This window comes from Pan paniscus, chromosome 20 (assembly GCF_029289425.2).
Source record: "Pan paniscus chromosome 20, NHGRI_mPanPan1-v2.0_pri, whole genome shotgun sequence".
NCBI lineage: Eukaryota > Metazoa > Chordata > Mammalia > Primates > Hominidae > Pan > Pan paniscus.
Window position 1 is genome coordinate 21,574,686 of NC_073269.2, and position 7,754 is coordinate 21,582,439.

The window sequence follows — 7,754 nt, forward strand, 5'->3', positions numbered from 1 at the left end:
CCTCCGCCTCCCAGGTTCAAGTGGTTCTTTTGCCTCAGCCTCCCGAGTAGCTGGGATTACAGGCACCTGCCACCACGCCCGGCTAATTTTTGTATTTTTAGTAGAGACGGGGTTTCGCCATGTTGACCAGGCTGCTCTCAAACTCCTGACCTCAGGTGATCTGCCCGCCTCGGCATCCCAAACTGCTGGGATTACAGGCCTGAGCCACTGTGCCTGGTACCTATAGTGGATCTTGTGCTACAACAGCAGAGTTGAGTGATTTCAACAGACCACCTTACCTGCACAGCTGAAAATATTCACTCTCTGGCCCTTTGCAGAAAATGTTGGCCAACCCCTGGACTGGATGATGCTGCAGATCCCTTCTAACTCTAAATATCTGAATTCATAGAGGAAATGAACATTGCAATTAACTAGGCAAAAACCAAGAGAAATTTATCAAACTCTGAGCTGCACAAATGAGTATCTCACCATCCCTCAAATGTCCATGTTTCCTCAATAGAAACTGACCATGGGGCTGGGTGTGGTAGCTCACGCCTGTAATCCCAGCACTTTGTGAGGCAGAGGAAGGAGGATCACTTGAGGCCAGGAGTTCGGACCAGCCTGGCCAACATGGCGAAACCCCATCTCTATTAAAAATACAAAAATTAGCCAGGCATGGTGGCACGTGCCTGTAATCCCAGCTACTCGAGAGGCAGAGGCACAAGAATTGCTTGAACCTGGGAGGCAGAGGTCGCAGTGAGCTGAGATCGTGCCACTGCACTCCAGCCTGAGTGAGACAGTGAGACTCTGTCTCAAAACAAACAAAAACAAAACAAAACAAAAACAACAACAACATTGGTCTGAGGCCAGGCATGGTGGCTCACGCCTATAATCCCAACATTTAGGGAGGATAAGGTGGGTGGATTGCTTGAGCCCCGGAGTTTTTGAGACCAACCTGGGCAATGTAGCAAGACCCCATCTTTACAAATATGAACAAAAATTAGTCTGGCATGCTGGTGTGTGTCTGTGGCCCCAGCTAACTTGGGAGGCTGAGGTGGGAGGGTCTCTTGAGCCTGGGAGGCAGAGGTTGCAGTGACCTGAGATTATGCCACTGCACTCCAGCTTTTGTGTCAACGTGAGACCTTGTTTCAAAAGAAAAAAAAAGTCATTGGTCTGTCTTACACTGGGAATGGTTCTACTCATTCATGCCTATAACATGCATTGATCATTTGGAAAATATTAGTTCAATGAGTGATGCAGATGTTGTCTCATTACATTATTTTGTATCAAAAAAGTCCTATTCATTAACATCACTATTCATCTCATCAGAAAAGTGTGCAGCCATGCAATCATAGCTCACTGCAGCCTTGACCTCCTGGGCTCAAATGATCCTCCCGCCTCAGCCTCCTTGGTAGCTGGGACTGTAGGCACACATGCCAGCACGCCGGGATAATTTTTTTAAAAAACTTTTTGTAGAGACAGAGTTTCACTTTGTTGCCCAGGCTGGTCTCAAACTCCTGACCTCAAGTGATCTTCTCACCTCAGCCTCCCAAGTAGCTGGGATTACAGGCTTAGAAAAGTCTTTAAATGTCAAGAAGCTGCCAAACTCACAGTGGTGGCTACACATTTTCCAAAATTCTGATTTCTCCTTCAAAGCTTGAATTTTATTGTGGCAACAAAACCTGAAATTGTTTTCCTTGAAGTGACAGCCTCATTTTGTTCATTTTTGAGAAAATGTCTGCCAAGCAGCCACATCTGAATCACAGTTTGTCAGACATTTCCAGTAAAAATGGTGTTACCTGAGAAAGGCCACTAGCTTGGCTGTGGAGGCAGCAAACCATCATTCAATCACGTTTTCTAGAGATGACCAAGGACTGAATCCTCAGCAGGGGAATTTTACATGGACCTCCCGTATTGCTAGTCAGAATATGAAAAAGACATGCCCTCTCCTGTTATGGGGCAAATTGTGTCCCCCCAAAAGATATGTTGAAGCCAGGCTGGGCACAGTGGCTCACGCCTGTAATCCCAGAACTTTGGGAGGCTGAGGGGGGGAGGGGGTGGATCACAAGGTCAGGAGTTCGAGACCACACTGGCCAACATGACAAAACCCCGTCTCTACTAAAAAAAAATACAAAACTTAGCCAGGCGTGGTGGCAGGCGCCTGTTATTCAGCTACTTGGGAGGCTGAGGCAGGAGAATTGCTTGAACCTGGGAGGTGGAAGTTGCAGTGAGCCGAGATCGCCCCACTACACTCCAACCTGGGCGACAGAGTAAGACTCTGTCACAAAAACAAAAACAAAACAAAACAAAAACAAAAAACAACTTCCTATTGGGTACTGTGTTCACTATCTGGGTGATGGGATCAATGGAAGCCTAAACCTCAGCATCATGCAATATATTCTTATGACAAACCTGCACATGTACCCCCTGAATCTAAAATAAAAATGGAGGCCGGGCGTGGTGGCTCACGCCTGTAATCCCAGCACTTTGGGAGGCTGAGGCAGGTGAATCATCTGAGGTCAGGAGTTCAAGACCAGCCTGGCCAACATGGTGAAACCCCGTCTCTACTAAAAATACAAAAATTAGCTGGGCATGGTGGCATGCGCCTGTAGTCCCAGCTACTGGGAAGGGAGGCTGAGGCAGGATTATCGCTTGAATCTGGGAGGCAGAGGTTGCAGCAAGCCAAGATCATGGCATTGCACTCCAGCCTGGGTGACAAAAGCAAAACTCTGTCTCGAAAATAAATAAATAAATAAATAAAATAAAATAAAAATGGAAATTTAAAGGAAGAAAGAAATCGTGCTTACTGTCTGTGTCCTCACATGGCAGAACGAGAGAAAGCAGCTCTCTGGGACACTCTCTCTTGTTTGTTGCTGTTTTTGAGAGAGTCTCACTCTGTCCCCTAGGCTGGAGTGCATGAGTGAGATTGTAACTCACTGAAGCCTTGACTTCCTGGGCTCAAGTGATCCTCCCACTTCAGCCTCCCGAGTAGCTGGGACTACAGGTGCGCACCACCTTGCCCAGCTAATTTTTGTATTTTTTGGTAGAGACAGGGTTCTGCTATGTTGCCCAGGTTGGTCTTGACCTCCTGGGCTCAAGCGATACTTCCACTTTGGCCTCCCAAAGTGCTGGGATTACAGGCATGAGCCACCGTGCCCGGCCTGAACCTGTCTATTTTCACCTGATGTGTTATCCTAAGATATTTTCTGCAGTGTTACACGGTGTCTGTGAACAATTTGATAGGTAGTGGCCAGCCACATGTGCCCATTTACATTCACACGAATGACAATTACATAAAATGGAAAGCCCTCCTTCTTGGTGGAATTAGCCTCATTTCAAGTACTTGGTCACCACACGTGGCTGGCGGTTGCTGGACAGCTCCCATAGGGAATATTCCCATCATTACAGAAAGTTCTGTCAGACAGCGCCTCCCTAGAAAATTCCTAATCAACACCTAAAAATAAAAATGAGGTCACAGGCAAGGCGCAGTGGCTCACGCCTGTAATCCCAGCACTTTGGGAGGCTGAGGCAGGCAGGTCACTTGAGGTCAGGAGTTTGAGACCAGCCTGGCCAACATGGCGAAACCCCCTCTCTAGTAAAAATACAAAAATTAGCCAGGCGTGGTGGTAGGCATCTGTAATCCCAGCTGCTCGGGAGGCTGAGGTGGAAGGATCGCTTGAACCCAGGAAGAGGAGGTTACAGTGAGCCAAGATTGTGCCACTGTACTCCATCCAGCCTGGGTAACAGAGTGAGACCCCCAACTCAAAAAAAAAAAAAATAGGTCCCTATAATACATTCATGTGGGAAAAAATTCAGAGCTATGAAGGTGGGAGGAGTGAAAGGCAAGTTGGCCCCCAGTACCCCTCCGCAGACATCCCTTTTTCCCCTTACTCAAATATCCTTTTAGAAATATTCTTTCCAGTTGGGCGGGCATGGTGGCTCATGCCTGTAATCCCAGCACTTTGGGAGGCTGAGGCAGGAGGATCACTTGAGCCCAGGAGATCAAGGCTGCAAAGTAAAAACGAGGTACGTGTGGGAGCTCATGCCTGTAATCCCAACACTTTGGGAGGCCAAGGCGGGAGGATTGGTTGACCCTAGGAATTAGAAACCAGCCTGGAACTGAGCTGTGATCATGTCACCGCACTCCAGCATGGGCGACAGAATGAGACCCTGTCTCAAAAAAAAAAAAAAAAAAAAAAAGAAACTATTTTCATATGTAACCATGCACCTCTTTTGCATCTTGTTTTTTCTTTCTTTTTCTTCTTCTTCTTCTCCTTCTCCTCCTTCTTTTTTTTTTTTTGAGACGGAGTCTCGTTCTGTCGCCCAGGCTGAAGTGCAGTATCAGGATCTCGGCCCACTGCAAGCTCCGCCTCCCAGATTCAAGCAATTTCTCCTGCCTCAGCTTCCCGAGTTGGGACTACAGGCACCCGCCACCATGCCTGGCTAATTTTTGCATTTTTAATAGAGGCGGGTTTCACCATATTGACCAGGCTGGTCTCGAACTTCTGCCCTTGTGATCCCCCCGCCTCAGCCTCCTAAAGTGCTGGGATTACAGGCATGAGCCACCGTGCCTGCCTTTCTTTTTCTTCTGCTTCTTCTTTTTTGTGTGTGTGTGATAGACTGGAATGCAGTGGTGTGATCACAGTTTACTGCAGCCTTGAACTCCTGGGTTCAAGCAGTCCTTCTGCCTCAGCCTCCAAAAGTCCTGGGATTACAGGTGTGAGCCATTGTGCCCGGCCTTTTTTCTTTTCTTTCTTTCTTCTTTTCACTATCTATTTTGGAAATTTTTCCTTATTAGTACCACAGTGGTACCTCTGAAGGATCTAGGGGAAGATTCTTTTTTTTTTTTTTTTTGAGATGGAGTCTCGCTCTGTCGCCCAGGCTGGAGTGCAGTGGCGCGATCTCGGCTCACTGCAAGCTCCGCCTCCCAGGTTCACGCCATTCTCCTGCCTCAGCCTCCCGAGTAGCTGGGACTACAGGCGCCCGCTACCACGCCCGGCTAATTTTTTGTATTTTTAGTAGAGACGGGGTTTCACTGTGTTAGCCAGGATGGTCTCGATCTCCTGACCTCGTGATCCACCCGCCTCGGCCTCCCGAAGTGCTGTGATTACAGGCATGAGCCACCGCGCCCGGCCGATTCTTTTTTTTGCTTGTTTTTGGATACAGAGTCTCACTCTGTCACCCAGGCTGGAGTGCAGTGGCACTATCTTGGGTTCCACTCCACCTCCCGGGTTCAAGTGATTCTCCTGCCTCAGCCTCCTGAGTAGCTGGGATGACAGGCATAGGTCCCTACCACCTGGCTAATTTTTGTATCTTTAATAGAGGAGGGGTTTTACCCTGTTGGCCAGGTTGGTCTCAAACTCCTGACCTCAGGTGATCCGCCCACCTCGGCCTCCCAAAGTGCTAGGATTACAGGCGTAAACCACCCTGCCCAGCCAAGACCCCATCTCTATTTAAAAAAATACAAAAATTAGCCGAGTGTGGTGGCACATACCTGTAGTCCCAACTACTCAGGAGGCTGCGGCAGGATTGCTTGAGCCCAGGATGTCAAGGGTGCAGTGAGCCATGATCACGCCGCTGCACCGTGAATGTGCCCTTATTTAGAGATAGGATCTTTACAGATTTAACTAAATTAAGGAATTTGAGATGAGATCATTATAGATTGTCTAGGTGGGCCCTAAATCCAATGAAAATGTGGAATTTTGAGAGAGCAAGACCATGTCTCAAAAAAAAAAAAAAAAAAAAAAAAAAAAAGGGCCAGGCGGGGTGGTGTAATCTCAGCACTTTGGGAGGCCGAGGCGGGCGGATAATCTGAGGTTGGAGGTTCAAGACCAGCATGACCAACAGGGAGAAACCCTGTCTCTACTAAAAATACAACAGTAGCCGGGTGTGGTAGCGCATGCCTGTAATCCCAGCTCCTTGGGAGGCTGAGGCAGGAGAATCACTTGAACCCGGGAGGCGGAGGTTGCAGTGAGCCGAGATCGCACCATTGCACTCCAGCCTGGGCAACAAGAGCAAAACTCCGTCTCAAAAAAAAAAAAGGAAATAGGATCTTTGCAGATGCAAAGAGGTAATTAAGATAAGGTTATATTGGTTCAGGGTGGGCCCTCCTCTCACCCACAACCCTCCAGAAGTAAACTATGAACAGTCCTTTTTGTTCTGCACATGTAAACACATATACAGAGGCCGGGCTCGGTGGCTCATGCCTGTAATCCCAGCACTTTTGGAGGCCGAGGCAGGCGGATCACTTGAGGTCAGGAGTTTGAGACCAACCTGACCAACATGGTGAAACCCTGTCTCTACTGAAAATACAAAAATTAGCTGGGCGTGGGGGAAAGAGTTCGTTTGTTTGGACAACATGCTTCCTTTGGCACTTTGCTCTTATAACATATTGATGGGACATAAACATTTTTTTGTGGCAATGCTCTGAAGAGCTAATTCATTTATTTCAATGCCTGCAGGTAATTCCATTGATGGGGCATAATTTATTTATCCAATCTCCTATTGATGTCATTTATTTATATTATTACTAAATTTCTGAAATTTACATTTCAGACATTTACAAAATTTCTTTTCTGTTTTTTTTGAGATGGAGTCTTGCTCTGTCACCCAGGCTGAAGTGCAGTGGTGTGATCTCAGTTCACTGCAACCTCCACCTCCCAGGCTTAAGGGATTCTCCTGCCTCAGCGTTCTAAGTAGCTGGGATCACAGGTGCCCGCCACCACGCCTGGCTAAATTTTTTGTATTTTTAGTAGAGATGGGGTTGCACCACGTTGGCCAGGCTGGTCTGGAACTCCTGACCTCAGGTGATCCACCCACCTTGGCCTCCCAAAGTGCTGGGATTACAGGTGTGAGCTACTGTGCCCAGTAACATTTACAAACTTTCTTTCTTTCTTTCTTTTGTTTTTTGAGACGGAGTTTCACTCTTGTTGCCCAGACTGGAGTGCAGTGGCGTGATCTCGGCTCACTGCAACCTCTGCCTCCCAGGTTCAAGCAATTCTCCTGCCTCAGCCTCCTGAGTAGCTGGGATTACAGGCACGTGCCACCACGCCCAGCTAATTTTTTGTATTTTTTTAGTAGAGACGGGGTTTCACCATGTTGGCCAGGCTGGTCTCGAACTCCTGGCCTTAGATGATCCTCCTGCCTGCTTCCCCATTCACAGGCGTGAGCCACCACGCCCAGCCCCAAAATTTCTAATTTTTGATATTATGATTGATGCTGGGATGTTGGGTTCTGGAACCAGGCTACCTGAGTCCAAATCACACCTCAGCCATTTACAAGTTATCTGTTTTTGTGTAACAGGTGTTCACCAAAACTTAGCCACTTAAAACAACAAATATTTATTATCTCATGGTTTTCGTGAGAGAGAAATTCAGGAGCTTAGCTGGGTGGTTTAGGCTCGGGATCTCTCCTGAGGTTACCATCAGATGTCAGCCAGAGCCAGGCGCAGTGGCTCATGCCTGTAATCCCAGCACTTTGGGAGGCTAAGGCAGGCGGGTCACCTGAAGTTAGGAGTTCAAGACTAGCCTGGCCAACATGGTGAAACCTCATCTCTACTAAAAATATATAAATTAGCCGGGTGTGGTGGTGTGCATCTGTAATCCCAGGTACTTGGGAGGCCGAGGCGGGGGAATCACTTGAACCTGGGAGGCGGAGATTGCAGTGAGCCGAGATTGCACCATTGCACTCCAGCCTGGATGATACAGAGAAACTGTCTCAAAAAAAAAAAAAAAAATGTCAGCCAGGGCTGCAGCTATCTGAAGACTTGACTGGGG